The sequence below is a fragment of the Tamandua tetradactyla genome, chromosome 19 (genome assembly GCF_023851605.1).
Source record: "Tamandua tetradactyla isolate mTamTet1 chromosome 19, mTamTet1.pri, whole genome shotgun sequence".
Taxonomy (NCBI): domain Eukaryota; kingdom Metazoa; phylum Chordata; class Mammalia; order Pilosa; family Myrmecophagidae; genus Tamandua; species Tamandua tetradactyla.
In genome coordinates this window covers 42758643-42776647 of record NC_135345.1, presented here as the reverse complement: position 1 = coordinate 42776647, position 18005 = coordinate 42758643, and the positions used below count along the sequence as shown (strand labels likewise).

The following is an 18005-nucleotide window of genomic DNA, read 5'->3' as shown; positions in this document are numbered from 1 at the left end:
TGACCATGACAGCTACTGATTTCTCTAGCAATTTATCCTTTGACCCACTGGTTGTTTAAGTGTGTGTTATTTATTATCCATATATTTGTGAATGTTCTCATTCTTTGGTGGTTATTGAGATCCAGCTTCATCCTGTTGTGATCAGAAAAAGTGCTTTGAATAATTTCAATATTTTTAAATTTATAAAGACCTGTTTTGTGCCCCAGCATATGATCTATCCTGGAGAATGTTCCATGAGTACTAGAGAAGAATGTGTAATCTTGTGCTTTGGAGTGCAATGACCTATATATGTCTGTTAGGTCTAATTCATTTATCAAGTTATTTATCTTCTCTATTTCCTTGTTGATCTTCTGTCTAGTTGTTCTAGCTATAGAGGAGAGTGGTGTATTGAAGTTTCCTACTATTATTGTTGAGACATCTATCACTCCCTTCAGTTTTGCCAATGTCTGTCTAATGTACTTTGGAGCTCCTTGATTGGGAGCATAAACATTTATGATTGTTTTATCTTCTTGGTCAATCAACATTTTAATTAGTATATAGTGTCCTTCTTTGTCTCTTATCTCATTCCTCACTCTTATGGACCAACTATGATATATAAAATCATGAAACTGAGAGCATAGGTTATCAGGTGAAGGCCTACTGTAATGGTTCCTAGATTGTAAGCTCTTATAGCAGTCACATCCATTCTGAAGTTGTAACTGTTATTTCTAAATTCTGAGATGCTGAACTATTTGTGTATAACTTGGTCATTCCCTTGAACTTTGGGTATTTGTGTGAGACCTGAATCTCAAGGTTAGATTTCTACAGCTATGAAAGTTAGCATTACCCCATACAACAACAGTTAAAAATGTTTAAAACATAATTAGTCTTCAATTAGAGATATGAATGATGCTGCTTTGGATAGGACTAAAGTAAGTGAGAATACAGGGTAAAGGATGATATGGTCTATATTTTAAAACTTCAACATCTGTGTGAGACCAAAGGGAGAGACCTTTAGTTGGTACAAAATTTATATTTTGGGTAACATACTATCTAATGTAACTTGTATAGTCAATTTATTCAAACACCATAAATTGCATAGAATCTGGAATAGGGAGTGAGGGTTTGTTAGTTTGTACAGGTTAGTGTGATGCCCTGATACATCCCAGAGTAATTTGGACAGATAATAAAAATGTATTTACAAAGTTCCCCTGAGGAACTTGTGAGAAAGGTGGAAATATTCAACTTCCCAACCTGGAGAATTCCTGATATTCTTGCAAGCGTTGGGAGACAACCAATTTAATAGCCAAGCCCTTGATCTTGGGGCTTTTCCCTATGAAATGTATTGCTGCAAAGGAAAAGCTAAGCCTACTCACCACTATGCCTAAGAGTCACCCCAGAGAACCTCCTTTGTTACTCAGATATGGCCTCTCTCTCAAAGCCAACTCAGCATATGAACTCACTGCCCTATGCCCTGCAGGGACATGACTCCCAGGGTGTAAATCTCCCTGGCAACAATGGACATAACTCCTGTGGATAAGCCAGGATGTGGCACAATGGGATCGAGAAGACCTTCTTGCCCAAAAGGGGGAAGAGATAATTAAGATAAAATAAAGTTTCAGTGGCTGAGAGATTTCAAATAGAATTGAGAAGTCATTCTGCATATTCTAATGCATTATGTAGACATTGCTTTTTAGTTTTTAGTGTATTTGAATAGCTAGAAGAAATACCTGAAATTGTTTAACTGTTTTCCAGTAGCCTTGATTCTTGAAGATGATACTATAACTATTTAGCTTTTACAATGTGACCATGTGATTGTGAAAACCTTGTGGCTAGTGCTTCCTTTAACTAGGGTATGGACAGATGAGTAAAAAAATAAGGACAAATAAATAAATAATGAGGGGTATAAGGGATAAAAAGTTATTGGGTAGATTGCAATACTAGTAGTCAGTGAAAGAGAGAGGTAAGGTGTATGGGATGGTTGGGGTTTTTCTTTTTACTTTTTATTTCTTTTTCTAGAGTGATGTAAATGTTCCAAAAATGACCATGGTGATGAATACACAACTATGTGATGATATTGCGAGTCATTGATTGTATACTTTGGATGGGCTGAATGCATGCAAAGTTATCCTTATAAAAGTATTTTTTAATGAACACAGAGTTCATTTTTAAAAAAATGAGAAATGTGGAAAGAGAGATACTCATATTCACTGTTGGTAGGGAAGTAGAGTGGTGGTGGTGATTCTTAACAAATATCTCTCCATGTTTAGGCCTTAATTAAAGAAGCAAGAAGGGAAAAAAATCGAGTAAGAAAACAGTTTACTCAACACTGTTAAAGGTATGTGAGTGCATGAATTCAAGCCCATTGTTTAAGACTCAGTATCAATCTACCGGAGATGGTGTCCATTAAAATGTCATTGTGAGGTAAGATATACAAGATGCTTATGGTATGTCATTGTTCTAATTTTCTGTTTTGATGAAAAGTTTATGATATTTACACTGCTATAGAAGAAAAAGTGATATATTTTATAATGTTTATAACTGGTTTTGTATACTTTGAGGAGTTTTTTAAAAATAATTTCCTCCTGGAAATTTATGAGGGCTTCTCACACAATGCACACTCCTTTCCTACATGCTATGCCTATGCCACAAGTAATAGACTTAACCAGCATAATTTATTATTATCTTTTTCCAGAAACTGGTGATTAAGTATTAAGAAAGTGGATGGTGAAGATTAAACATGGATACTATTTAAGCAGGAATCGTAGAAGTTCCATGAGATGAGAGTTACTAAATCAATGGTTCTTGGTCTTGAATTCCCATGAAATTTCTATCCCCCTTATTGTCATGCTTAACTTCATGATACATCCCTTTGCATGAGCTGTTCTTCCTTAAGCCCAAAAAAGCTTAGTGAAATAAAATGGTACTGATCAACCACAGAAATAGGGAAATGATAAGGAGCTGAAGATTTCAGCAAGGGCTAAGATTCAATGACCATATGGGAATGGAATAAATGGAAGAAATAAAAGGCTCTTATTAGAGAGGGAAATTTCAGAAATAGCATTCTTAGAGATAAAGCATTATTCTGTGCTAATTGATAGAGGAGGTAGAGTAGCAATGACATTCAATGAACTGAAAAGCCAGAGTATTTTCTGGAAAGGTGGCTATTAATGTTTTCTGAAAGATCTTTCCTAAGCAATTCCTAGGGCCATTTTGATATTTTGTTCCTGGATGAAGAATTTCACAAATGTATTGCTCAACGTAAAAAAAAAAGTAGTTTCCTTTATTCCAAAAATGCTTCCTTCAAGCTTCGTGACATGTTCTCTCTCTATATATAAGGATCAACTTTGATGAATTCTATTTCTATTAGACTGAACTCATTTCTGTCAGCCTGGATCCCATTACTGAAAAGCTCAGCAAGATGAATTCTTTCTTCTTGTTTCATTCACTCATATCTATAAAGTGTTCTAGTATGGCAGCAGGAGAGATAAATGAGGCAAGCATTGTCAACTCTCCACTGATGCTGTATTTATAAATCTTTGGCAAGGATACATATAGTTAAACTTAATTGGATAAATGTTGTTTTCTATTCATTTCTATGCTAATCTTTAGTTTTCTTCTTTATGCTTGCTTTGGGTTCACTTTGTTCTTCTTTTTCTAGTTTCGTGAGGTGAAAGTTTAGCTGTAAATTGGTATTTATAATGTGGCAACTCAGATTCTCTCTCTTTCCCCACTTTTTGTCACTGTTGCTGTTTTATTTAGTTGTTATTCCTGCTGTATTATTGTTTAGTTACTTTCCAGAACTATTTCTGTATTTTCTGTATTCCCTATAGTTTGTGGTCACTGAAGTCTTTTATTTACTTTAGTAATCACCTAATGGCTGGTCAGAGATTTCCTTAAATGCTGATTCAATAAGATTTAACTAAGTTACAGTGCCACACACCCTGCTGTTCTTATTTAGGGGCGGCTTTTTTTTTTTTTTTTTAATAAACACTCCTCAGATTTTTGCGAGCACTCAGTTAATTTCCAGACTTCTGACAAAGTGATTATGACAATTTTTGTTGTTTTATGGAAGGGTGGATTTACAGAGATCCTCACTCTGCCATTTCTGATGTTGCTCAACATTTAACTTAGATGTTTTGTGCTTTTCTTTTTTTTACTGTTTCATCACGTGAACGGATGAGTAGTTTCTGTTTAAGGTAGTGAAAAGTACAGGTAATGGATATTGGTGATGACAGCCCAACATTGTGAATATAATTAATACCACGAATTGTACATTTGAATGTGGTTAACATGGGAAAAATTTGTGTTATATATTCACTACTATGATAAAACTTTTAAATAAAAAATTTCCAGCTATTCAGAATATATTCGACATATTATTATACAGGTTCTAAAATAATTATTTGTAGTGCATGTATGATATTTTTCACCAGTGAGTGTTTGTTTTAGTTTCCTTGGGCTACTCAAACAAATACCATGCAATGTTCAGCTTAAGCAATGAGAATTTATTTGCTCATGGTTTTGAGGCTAAGAAAAAGTCCAAATCAAGGCATCATCAAGACAATGTTTTCTCCCTGAAGACTGTTCCTATGGGGTTGGCTGCTGGTGACCCTTGGTCCTTAGCTTGTTACATGGCAAGGCACATGGCAGCGTCTCCTGTTCTCTCTTTTCTCTTCTGGGTTCTATTGATTTCAGCTTCTGACCGCAACCTCTGTGGCTTTCTCTCTCTCCCTGTCTGAATTTCATTCTTCTTATAAAGGACTTATAAAATGATTAAGACCCATCCTGATTGTAGTGGGCCATGCCTTACTGAAGTAACTTCATCAAAATGTCCTACTTATAATGGGCCCACACCCACAGGAATGGATTAAGTTTAAGAGCATTTTTTTCCTGGGGTACAAACAGCTCCAAACCATCACAGTCATTACAATTCTATCAAAAAATCCTTATATTGAAAAACAAAGAGATGAAAGTTATTAATAATCACTGGCCAGATTTCTAGTCATGTATAAATGAGTAACTATAATGCATGGTGACTAAATCTCCCATTTTCCTCTTTGTTTGCCAATAATTTTTCTTCAATAATTGATTAGCCAAACCAGCTTCAGTTTGTTCTTATGAGAGAAAGTCCAAGGTGGTAAAAATCTAAATATAAATTGAAATATTTAAAAGAATTAAATATATTGAATTTCAAATGCAGGAGAAGAGAATATTAAAGGGAGCTAAGAAAGAATGAAGGATTATGTTTGTATTTCATGCTGAAGTGAAATTTCTATCAAAGTTTCTAGGAAACTGAAGCATTAAACATTACACATTGTATATGGTTCCATTCTTATGCCAGGGCTGTATTTATACATTAGTGAAAAAGTGAACTTTTGTCATTTTTATAGTTAATTTGACCAGTACCTAATTTTTGTTCAAATAATTTAAGGTCTAAAATGAATTTGTTATTGTCATTAAAATTATCCAATTCAACTACTCTGCATTGATTAAAGTAACTAAAAAAACACTAAATCTATAATTTGCATTTGGTTAACAGATGTCTCCAGTTCATAATATCTCTGGTATTATGATTCTATTACAAATTATTTTTGTTTTTGCCCAAGAGAAGCAAAAAAAAAAGACTATTTCCCAAGAGATCTGCAAGAATGGGTCAAATCTTTTAAGTACTTAATCTCTACAGGTAACAGAATACCTAGTGCACGTTGTTCCCATGGATTCAGGTGATATCATTATAAGCTCTTTGAAAATATTCATTGGTCTCATATACAGGAAAAAAGTTATTAAAGGTTGTAATAGTATAAAATATATATTAAATATAAAATATTGTATTTTTCATCTATGTTTTATAATCACTTTAAAGTTTTGAATAATCTTTTAAAACTATTATTACTTTCTATATTAAGGAAAGAATATTAAATCAGTTTTGGAGAGACTCATTCAGGATTTCCTAATTTCTTTTTATTTGTCAGATCCAACACTATTTTGCACTGCCCTCCTTTTTCAGTGCAGTAGGAGATGAAGAAATACTCTTTTTATTATTAATTGTTTTATCAAATTCAGTAAAGATTTACTGAGTATCTACTATGTGCCAGGCACAGGTTGTTGGATGGTTGCAAGATGTGGGCAGAAAATTACAACACAGTGTAGTGATAACAGCTATGGAAAGGATCCAATAAAACAAACACGAAGCCGTAACCCTGATTTGGTGGGAGAGAATCAAGAAAGATTTTGTTTAGAAATGGAAACCTAATTGAACCTGTGGATTTCAATAGAGGCTTGCAGCCATCACATGGTAACTCTCCAGTAGGGAGGGAGCTGAGGAAATGCATTTCTGGCATTGCTCTTTGTCCACTGTCCAGATCTGCTATAGTACATAACATTGGTTGAAGTCACTCAACAGCCAGAGAGCAAGGGAGCCCTCCCTCTTTTTTTTTTTAACTAGAAAAATTGTGGGTTTGCTAAATAGTCATGGATAAAATACAGTGTTCTTATATACCACCCCACCACCAACACCTTGCATTGGCATGGAACATTTGTTACAATTGATTATAGCAATATTTTATTATTGTACTAATAATTAAAATCCATGGTTTAACTTGGAGTTCACTTTTTGTGTAGTACAGTTCCCTGATTTTTAAAATGCTTTTTATTCTATTACCATATATACAATCTAACATTTCCACTTCTAATGATATTCAGATATACAGTTTACTGCTGTTAATTGGATTCACAGTGTTGTTCTACAGTCATCACCACCCATTACCAATAAAAGTTCTTCATTCCAAATAGGAGCCATATTTTAAACCTTAACTTCCCATTCTCTATACCCACCCTGTCCCCTGGTGTGCTGGTTTGAACCTGTGGTGGCCCCCAGAAAAACCATGTTCTTTAATCCTCATTCAATATTGCTGGCTGGGAGCTTTTTGATTGTCCCTATGGAGATGTGACTCACCCAATTGTGGGTATTAACTTTTAAATAGAGGGAGATACAACTCCACCCATTCCACATGAGTCTTGATTAGTTTACTGGAATCCTTTCAAAGAGGAAGCATTTTGGAGGAAACTTCAGAATGATGAGAGAACCACAGAGTCCACCAACCAGCAACCTTTGGAGATGAAGAAGGGGAACACCCCCCAGGGGAGCTTCATGAAGCAAGAGTCCTGGAGAGGAATCTAGTAGATGTTGCTATGTTCGCCACTTGACTTTCCAGTTGAGAGAGAATCCCTGAATTTCATCAGCCTTTCTTGAGTGAAGGTAACCTCTTGTTGGTGTCTTAATTTGGATATTTTTATAGACTTCCTTTAATTGGGACATTTTATCAGCCTTAGAACTGTAAATTAGCAACTTATTAAATTCCCCTTTTTAAAAGCGATTCTAGTTCTCATATGTCACATTCTGGCAGCTCACAAACTAGAACACCTGGTAACCTATATTCTAGATTCTGACTCTATTAGTTTGCCTATTCTAATTGTTTCAAAACAGGAGATCATACGTTATTTGCCCTTTTGTGTCTTATTTCACTCAATGTGGTGTTTTCAAGTTTCATGCATGTTTTTGCATGTATCAGGACTTCATTCATTTTTAAGCTGAATAATAGTCCATTGCATGCATATAATACATTTTGTTAATCTATTCATTAGTTGATGGACACTTGGGTCTCTTCCATCCTTTGGCAATCGTGAATAAGGCCACTGTGAATGTCATTGTGCAAATATCTGATTGAGACCCTACTTTCAGTTCTTTTAGTTATATGCTAACGGTGGATGGCCAGGTGATAGTAGTTTTATAGTTTTCTATAAATTGTCAAACTGGCTTTCACAACATCTGCAACACTTTACATTGCCATCAGCAATGAATGGATGTTCCTTTTTCTTCATATACTCTCCAATATTTATTTTCCTTTTTTCTTTTATAACAGCCAGTCTAATGGGTATGAAGTGGTATTGCATTATGGTTTTTATTTATATTTCCCTAATGACTAATGTTGGACATTTTTTCATGTGCTTTATGGCTTTTTATGTCTTCTTTGGAGAGGTGTCTGTTTAAGTCTTTTGCCCATTATTAAATTGGGTTGTTTGTTTTTGTTAGGTTGAAAATTTTTTTTATATATTCTGGGTGTTAATCCTTTATTGGACATGTGGTTTCTAAGTACTCTCTCACATTGTGTAGATTGTCATTTTACTTTCATGATAAAGCCCTTTGAGGTGCAAAAGTTTTAATTTTGATGAGGTCCCATTTATCTGTTACTCCTTTTTTTATAGTATAATCTTCATTTCTGTGCACTTAATATTTGAAACCAACAGGAAAATAGGAATTAATACTATATAACTGTTGGGGTTTTTGTTTGTTTTTTTACATGGGTAGGCACTGGGAATTGAACCCAGGTCTCCAGTATGGCAGGCAAGAACTCTGCCACTGAGTCACTGTTGCACTGTCCTATAACTGGTTTTAAAAAATCTAAAAATGCAACTGTACTTTTGTATAAAGCATAATATTGGAATTACAAAGGAGATACAACTTAATCGCTGGTCTTTATTGGTGGTGTTTTTTTAGTTTCTCACTGAACTCTAAACTAGATTGTCTTTGGAGGTATTCTGGCAGTGGCAAAGAATCAGTAAAACTGTGGCAAGTCTAAGGATTTTGTTGAATCAATGATTTCATAAGAAGCACTGAGCGTATGTTTTAGAGGTGAAACAAAACTCAGGCCTCAATGCTAGAATGTTCTAGCAAATCAAGTTGTGTGGAGGAGTAGAAAATATGGTTTGAATAGTGATTCCTGACCTAATGCTTAGTATACATTATCTAACAGGCACAGAATTTCTTTATGAAATGTCAGAGTAACTTCAAACAGAAATTATATATGCTACCTTAATGTTTAAATGGTTGAGCAAATATAAAAGAAAAATATATTAAATATTAAATTTTTATTTTCTTTATATTTTATTTCTAAAGTTAAGTATTATGAAGAGTTATATGAAATGGTGGGACTGACTATTTAACGTCTTAAATGTTATATACCTAAAAAAAAAATTTCCACCCCACCCCTCTCAGACTTAAACCGACTATACCAGACTAATTAAATACTCAAAACAGCAAAAATCCTGAAGCAATAATGACTAACTATTAGGTTTGAATATACTACTTTGTTCTAGACTAGATTTGGGGAGCCATCTGCTGGTAAATTGATGAGTTGTCAATTTTTTTTTCAATGAATATTTAGATAGGATTGCCAGATAAACTACAGGATTCCTGGTTAAATTTGAATATCAGATAAACAGTGAATAATTTTTTACTGTAAGTTTATCAGTGCAGAATTTACTCCATATGCCAGTGCTGGCTTGTTTTAAATTTAGAATTGTACTGTCCCAAGTGACACAGAAAAGAGTGCCTTGAAATCCAGAAAGCAGGATTATTTAGAAATGTATTAATTGCCATAGTCATACTGCTGCAGCCTGATGTGTTTATCTTCTCACATTATATCTTATATATAACTTTTCATCTATGCTTAATTGAGCTGTTCTTCCTATTCTGTGTATTTCTTTCCTGCTGCTATAATCTCTCATTTAAGGAATCTGGGTCAATTACAACTGATAAGTGAAAAACCAAAATAGAATTCATCATATTCTCTGTAGTATTTTGAATGCAGATTCAACCTGTCTTTAAAAAATAATAAAAGGGATATACATGGATATTTTATTCTTGTGTGTGTTCCTACATTTTTTATTGTGAAATGTTACGTATATACAGAAAAGTGATACATTTCAAAGTACAGTTTAACAGGTAGTTAAAGAGCAAATTTGAAAATATACTATGTGGTACTGTCTCACAATTTCCTTCTGGCTGTTCTAATATACTAGAAACTAAAAAGAAATATCTATGTGATGATTCAGTAGACATAATCATTTGTTAAATCCTAACTTCTCTGCTACAACTCCTCCCTCTCATTTGATTATTCTCTCAATCTTCAGTGATATTTGAGCATTGACCATTCTAATTTCTTCATCTTGAAAAGGGGGTAGTTGATGTTCTGGGAGAGACTGGTACCTCTAGGTTTCAGAGCTTATCTGACATAGAAACTGTGTTAGTTTGCTAGCTGCCAGAATGTAGTATACCAGAAATGGAATGGCTTTTATAAATTTAAACAATAAATTTTTTTTAATTTATTATTATAAATTAAAACAATCAAATTACGGTACCAACAAGAGGTTACCTTAATTAAAGGAAGGTCCATGAGTTAGGAACATCTTTGTCAGCTGGGTGGTCACATGGCTGGCACCAGTTTCTCCAAGTTTGGGCTAGCTTAATATATCATGGTGTCATCTGCTGGGCTCCAAACAACTCCAAACATCCATATGTCTATTCTCTACATGTCCACATCTGTGTCAGCTCTGCGAAGTTTCTGTTGGCTCTGAGGCTTCTGTCATTTCTCTAAGCTCTGTCATTTCTGGTGTTTCTCTGAAACGTTTCCCCTTTTAAAGACTTTGGTAATCTAATCAAGACCCACCTGGAATGGGTGGAGTCACATCTCCATCTAATCAAAGTTAATACACAATTGAGTGTGTCACATCTCCATGGAGATAATCTAATCAAAATGCCAATCTGCATTGTTAAATCGTACTTAAAAAAAACAGTTGCTCCCACAAGATTGGATCAGGATTAAAACATGGCTTTTCTAGGGTACATAATAATATTTTCAAACCAGCACAGAACAATCTGTGGTTTTAAGTTTCTGAAAAATAAACTTAATAAGTAAACCTTTTTTAGAGTCTTAGATAGAGCCCTGGGTTTTCTTTAGTGTTTTCAGGAATATTGTCAGTTGGGGCTTGGGATACCATGGCATTTTGAAGTATCTGGCTGAATCTTGCATAAGAGTAACCTCCAGAATGACCTCTCAACTCTGTCTGAAATCACTTAGCAAATGAAATTTTATGTTGTTATATTTCTTTTCCCCCTTTTAGTCAAGCAGGCATTCTCAATCCCACAATGCCATAGACAGGCTCATCCTGGGAGTTATGTTACATATTGCCAGGGAGACTTACATCCTTGAAAGTCATGTCCCACATAGGGGGCAAGGTAATGAGTTTATTTACAGAGTTTGGCTTAGAGAGAGACCACATCTGAGCAATAAAGGAGGTTCACCAGGGGTGAATTTTAGGCATGTTTATAAGTAGGTTTAGCCTCACCATTATAGAAATAAGTTTCATAATGGCTGATTTCAAGATCAAGGACTTGGCTTATTAAATTGGGAGGTCCCAATACTTGAGAGAATATCAGGAATTTCCCAGGTGGGGAAGTTTAATAGTTCCATATTTTTTCCCCAGTCGATCAAGGGACTTTGAAAATACTTTTTATTACTTCCCAAAAATACTCTGGAAATGTATCATGGTATTTCATTAAGCTATACAGAATCATCAGATCTCATTCTCTATTCTAGGCTCCATGTATTTGGGTTGTTTAAATAAACTGGCCAGACAGGTTAAGTTAGTGTGCTACAGAAAATTTAAATTGTGGACAAAATAAACATCTCTTCCTTTGGTCTCACACAGAAGTTGAAGTTTTAAAATACAGAATATATCATCCTTTACGCTCCATTCTGATTTACCTTAGTCCCAACCAGATCAGCTTCATTCATATCTCTGATTGAAGTCTGATCTCTTTTCATATTCATTAACAGTTGCTGTATGGAGTAACACCTTCTTTCAGAGCTGTAGAACTCTAACCCTGAGTCTTAGGTGTCACACCTAAGTGTTTGGAACTACCAAGTTATACACAAAGAGCACAGTATCTCAGAATTTAGAACTAACACTTAAAACTCAGGAATAAATGTGACTACTAAGGGAGCTTACAATCTAAGCCCTGTTTTCTTATAAGCATTTTCTAAATGAGACCATACAATATTTGTCCTTTTGTTTCTGGCTTATTTTGTTCAACATAATGTCCTCAAGGCTTCGTTCCTTTCTGTAGCTGCACAATATTCCATCATATGTATGAAAGACAGCTTGCCCTTCCACTCATCAATCTATGGACCTTTGACCACTTCCATCTATTAGCTATTGTAAATAATGCTGCCATAAACATCATAGTGCAAATGTCTATTTGTGTCCCTGCTTTCAGTCCTTCTGGATTTATTCCTTGAAATGGGGTTGCCTAATCCTATGGCAACACTTTATTCAGCCTCCTGTGGATCTGCACCGTTCTACTTCCCTGCCAACATTGAATAGGTATTCCTCACTCTCCACATCTTCTCCAGCAATTGTATCTTTCTGTTTATTTATTTATTTATTGAATCTGCCCTTTTTGTTGAGATATTCACATACCATATATTCTATCCAAAGTATACAATGTCTCACTTAGTTGTACAATGATCCTCACTCTCAATTTTAGGCAATTTTCATTTATATTTGTAGGGATACTCAGTGAGCTACATGAGTTTAGACAACCTTTTCAATCATATTCACCTTCATTAGGCACTATTACTTATAATCCCAATAACTACTTACCATCAACTTTATCCATTCCCAAACATGTAAGATCATCCTCGTCATTAAATCTGTACATGTTAGGTAACCACTGTCCCTTCTCTAGCTTCTGTGTACCTCCAGGTCCCCTATATTCTACATTTTAAGCTTCTGAGTTTACATTTTCTAGCTGGTAAAACTAGTGAAATTATATAATATTTATCCTTTCTTTTGTGGCTGGCTTATTTCATTCAGCATTATGTCCTCAAGGTTCATCCATATTGTTGCATACTTCAGGACCTCATTCCTTCTTATTGCTGCAAAATATTCCATCATATATGTATACCACATTTTGTTTATCTTTTCTTCAGTTGATGGACACTTGGATTGTTTCCATCTTTTGGCAATTGTGAATAATGTCATTATGAATATAGATGTGCAAATATCTTTTCCTGTCACTGCTTTAGTAGCGGAATTGTTGGGTCACAAGGCAACTTGATATTTAGTTTTCTGAGGAATCTCCAAACTGTCTTCCAGAATGGTTATACAATTTTACATTCTCACCAGCAGTGAATAAGTGTTCCAATATCTCCACATCCTCTCCAACATTTTCCACATCCTCTCCAACACTTATGGTTTCTTGATTGTTTAACAGAGGCCTATATTTTATATTTATATTTATAAAATATATTTATATTTTATATTAATATTATATATTATATATATGTATAAATTTTTTTTCTCATGGGCAGGGGCCAGGAATCGAACCTGGGTCTCCAGCAAGTGAGAATTCTACCTGCTGAGCTACCATCACACCACCCTATATTATATATTTTAACTTTAAAAGTTTTTATTTATATTTTGAGTTGGTAGTGTATTTACATTGTTTAAATTATTTTTTTAAATACCAAAAGATATTCAAGGAAAAGTCTCTTACCCCATCCTCCAAGCACCTAAGTTCCTTGATGCAGAGGCAATCAATATATTATATTTGATCTTCAATCACCTGGAGGAAGAACATTATTTTAAATTGTCTCAGAAAAAAAAAAGTACTATAAATGAGAATAAAAGATATTTCCTTCCTCATAGCTATAATTTTTAATTCAGTGACTTGATTTTGCCAGTAGAGCATATAGCAAGAAAATGTATTCTCTCTATCTTGATTACATTTAAATATTTGCCTGTAGTTGCAAAAAACTAATTAATTTAAAACCTGTTTTATAAAATATCACAGATGGAGATATTGCTCCATGAAAATGGGACTAAAATTGGATAAGAAATAAAAATTTTTTTTTCTCTTTTTGGGTATCATTCTTTCTATCTCTATCTAGATCGCAGTCTTCAGTGGTTTAAAGTAGCAAGAATCATTGAAGGGGACGGGGGTTAGTAGATTTTGTTCAAATCGCAGTTGTTTTCATTCTGCTTTAATTCTGTATTAAATTAATCTCTAGGACCCTTAATATCTTCTATAAATTCAGATTTATACTATTGTTATGAAGATTAAATTAAATAGTATATAATGCCCTCCAGCCAAAGACCACCAGGAAAGTACTATTAATTGTACAAGTTGGGCTTATTATTCCTTGCAACAAGGGGGGAACCATGAGACATTTCATTAAGTGTTTAAAAGGACCTATTAATAAAATTTGGGTTGTGGCTGGGTGATTATGGTGGGAGTCGGGGTTTGGGGGTCCAAGGAAGTGACAGCTCTCTCTGGGTTGCGTCCTACTAGAATGCTGGCACAGTTCTATGACTGCTATCTCAATTCACCTGAACTATAGGGAGGGCAGACTAGGGCAAAGCTAAAATTCCAAAGAAGTAGACACTCATCGCTGGGGGAGGAGGCTGTTTGATATTGAGTTGTACAGTGGCCTTATTTTTGCCTGTGTTTAGACACAGTTATGAAGTGGCCTTCTTTTATATCATTTCATGGCCTCTGAGAGACTTTGCCTGATACTGGTATCTGTGTTTCTGCTTATGTTCAGCAAGAGACTCACGTGGCCTACTTATGAGCAGCAGGCCAGCTTCTTTTTTTTTGTTTTTGTTTTTTCACAATTTTATTGACATATATTCACACATCATATACCCATCCAAAGTGTACCACCAATGGCTCACAGTATTATCAGATAGTTGTGCATTCATCAACAATATCAATTTCAGAACATTTTCATTACCCCCCCAAAAAAATAGTAAAAAACACCCAAAACACTTGTAACCCTTACCCCATCCCTATTATTTATTTATTCATTTTTGTCTTCATTTAACTTATTTGTCCTTACACTGGATAAAGGGAGTATCAGTCACAAGGTTTTCACAATCAGTCACACCATAAAAGCTATATAGTTATACAATCATCATTAAGAATCAAGGCTTCTAGATTACAGTTCAACAGTTTCAGTTATTTCCTTCTAGCTCTTCTAATACACTAGGAACTAAAAAGGAATATCTATATAATGCATAAGAATAACCTCCAGAATGACCTCTCAACTCTATTTCAGATCTCTTAGCCACTGAAACTGTATTTTGTTTCACTTCTCTTTCACCTTTTTGGTCAAGAAAACTTTCTCAAGACCACTATGCCAGGGCCAGGCTGATCCCTGGGAGTCTTGTTCCACATTTCCAGGGAGACTTACATCCATCAGGCCAGCTTCTGACAACACCAAAGCCTAGTTGTAAATGTCAGGCCAGTTCCCAGATGTCAGGGGTTGCTTTCTTCTTTCTGAGAAAGCCTCTGGTTGCATCTGGATTGTATTATAATTATTTGCTAACACAGCTGTTCTCCCTTGTCACTGGACAGTGAGTTTGTTCATATTTCATTCATCTTTTTTCTCTCTCTAACATGGAAAAGTTGCTTAATACTGTTGAAAGACTAGATGTCTTCCATAGTCTTGTTCTTTGTAGTTCGACTTTTCTCTTCCTTCCTTTTATGTCCTACCTCCCTGTACTCTTCCTTAAGAGAGATAGTAAACAAGCATATAGAATGTTATAATGTACTACTTTTTAAGAAGTCAACCAAAACAGAAATTTCAATCTTCATTCACTACAAACGTTTAAAGGAGGTTGAAGTACAAGTATACAGCACTCCTATTTACAATCTTTGTTATTTAAAATTCCCTTGCAACCAGAAACTCCCAGGGGCCTCTCATCTTTCTTCACTAGAACTTCATAAATACTTTCCCGATTCTACCATTGTCATCCCTTCAATTTTCTCTTCTTTGTTCTGTTCTGCATGACACAGTCTGATGGGACTTGCCATGTCACCTCCAGAAGAGTGATATTTTTTTCCACGTGGAATGCTTTTCTTAGGTTCTTTTCTTTGGTTCTATTTTCTTCTCAAAGAGTAGGGTGAATATGGGTGGATTTGCGTTTCCTGTAAAACTGGGATAGGTTTTTCAGGTTAATATTGCTGCTGAAAGCAACAACAAAAATACTGGAACAATATGAAAAAAACATTTAGGGGCTTCAAAGAACAGGGAAAAAATAGGAATTAAATGGCCAGAATTGAAGCAAAACTAAGAGGAACCCAGAAAAGTGGTCAGGACACAGAATCTGTTTTTAACCAGAGGGCAGTTGTTCTCAGCAAGCTGAATCTTCATTGTAATGACCCTGAAAGTTGAGGAGCACAAAAATGAAAGTAGAATCTATGTAAGATGCAATTCTAATGAGAGATCTCCCCAACAATAAACTGGAGCGCAAAGTGCTACAGGCTCAATGTAAAAGTGAAACAGAATTAAATGAGACCTCACACAGATTTTCAGGGTGGGTTTAAGAATCTCAAGACTTGCACCTTTTGGCCTAATCTGCCTTGTACCCACAGGGGCCCGACAAAGCAAATGAAAATCTTCCTTGGAAGAAAGAGACTCTAAGTCTTATCTCATTCCTACAAATAATATTTGGTGTGAGCAGTACACCAAGCTAATGAAGGACACAAAGAAGCAATGAACTGTAACAATGAAAAGCCCTATCAAAATAAAACAAAGTCAGTCCTAGTTAAATGACAGCATGCATGAAACAACTTTAGAATTAAACCTTGGCTACAAGTTCAATGTTTTTAACAGTGATGGGAAGATATGAAAGAGCTATATTAATAGAAGTAGATTATTCAGAGCAAGGTAGCAGTGAGCAGAGAGTGAGAGCTCCATTCTATTAGGTGCCAGTCAGATATGCACATCATATGCTATAAGGATGACCTCAGCAGACTGGGATACCTCCAAAAGATAATAACCAGGAAAAAGGGTGAGGAGTCTGATAACTCTTAGTAATGCCTATTCTCAAAAAAAAAAAAAAAAAAAAAGAAAGAAAAAAGAAACAACTGTCTTGTTCAGAATGTTTCCATTTGGCAAATAATCATAGCAAATAATGAGGATAGCTAGCATTTATTGAGTATCTACCATATACAAGACAGTGTACCAAGCACTTTATAGAAAAAGTTTTTCATCAATCCTTACAACAAACCTATAAATTAGATACTATTATTACTAGATATAATGTTTAGTAGATTATGGGATTCCAGAATGAGGAAATCTATAGAGACAGAGAGTAGATTAGTTGTAGCTTAGGGCTGGGTTGGAGGGAGGATAGGGGAGTAATAGCTGAAGAGTATGGGGTTTCTTTTTGAGGTGATAGAAATGTTCTAAAATCACCTGTGGTGATGGTTGCATATCTGTGAATACACTAAAAACCATTTGGATTATACACTTTAAAAGGGTGAATTGTATGGTATGTGATTATATCTCAATAAAGCTATTTAAAAAAAAATGTTTAGTAGCAAGTCCAAGGTTACATAGATAGTAAGTTATAGAGCTAGTATTCAACCTCAGGTAATATAATTCTGGTGTCCACACACTTGACCATTTGCAATGTTACTGAAATAACTGTTCATTGTACTTTTTAAATCCTTATAACAACCCTATTACATAGGTACCCCAATACTTCTATTTCAGAGATGAAGATGTTTAGAAAAGTACTTGCTCAGGGTTTGTCCTAGTTTGCTAGCTGCTGGAATGCAATATACCAGAAACAGAGTGGCTTTTAAAAAGGGGAATTTAATAAGTTGCTAGTTTATAATTCAAAGGCTGAGAAAATGTGCCAATTAAAACAAGTCTATAGAAAGGTCCAATCAAAGGCATCCAGGGAAAGATTACCTTGGTTCAAGAAGGCTGATGAAGTTCAGGGTCTCTCTCTCAAGTGAGAAGGCACATGGCGACACAGTTTCTCTCTTATCTGGAAAGGCACATGGTGAACACGGTCAGGGTTCCTCTCTCATTTGGAAGGGCACATGGCAAACACAGCATCATCTACTAGCTTCTTCTCCTGGCTTCCTGTTTCACGAAGCTCCCTGGGAGGTGTCTTCCTTCTTCATCTCCAAATGTCACTGGCTGGTGCACTCTCTGCTTTGTGGTGCTGCAGCATTCTCTGCTCTCTCGAATCTCCTCCATTCTCCAAAATGTTTCCTGTTTATAGAACTCCAGAAACTTATCAAGATCCACCCAAGTGGGTGGAGACATGTCATTACCTAATCCAGTTTAACAACCGCTCATGATTAAATCACAGCTCTAGGG

General features: G+C 35.1%; 1 long non-coding RNA gene across 2 annotated transcripts in view; it reads right to left on the bottom strand.

Annotated features, from left to right (window-relative positions):
• The window catches only part of LOC143663174 (uncharacterized), a 169759-nt gene that overhangs the window by 10603 nt on the left and 141151 nt on the right, over nucleotides 1–18005 (bottom strand). For both annotated transcript variants that reach the window (XR_013165844.1, XR_013165843.1), the window contains exon 4: nucleotides 13382–13450. This is a non-coding gene — a long non-coding RNA (uncharacterized LOC143663174). The remainder of the gene's footprint in view (nucleotides 1–13381; nucleotides 13451–18005) is intronic.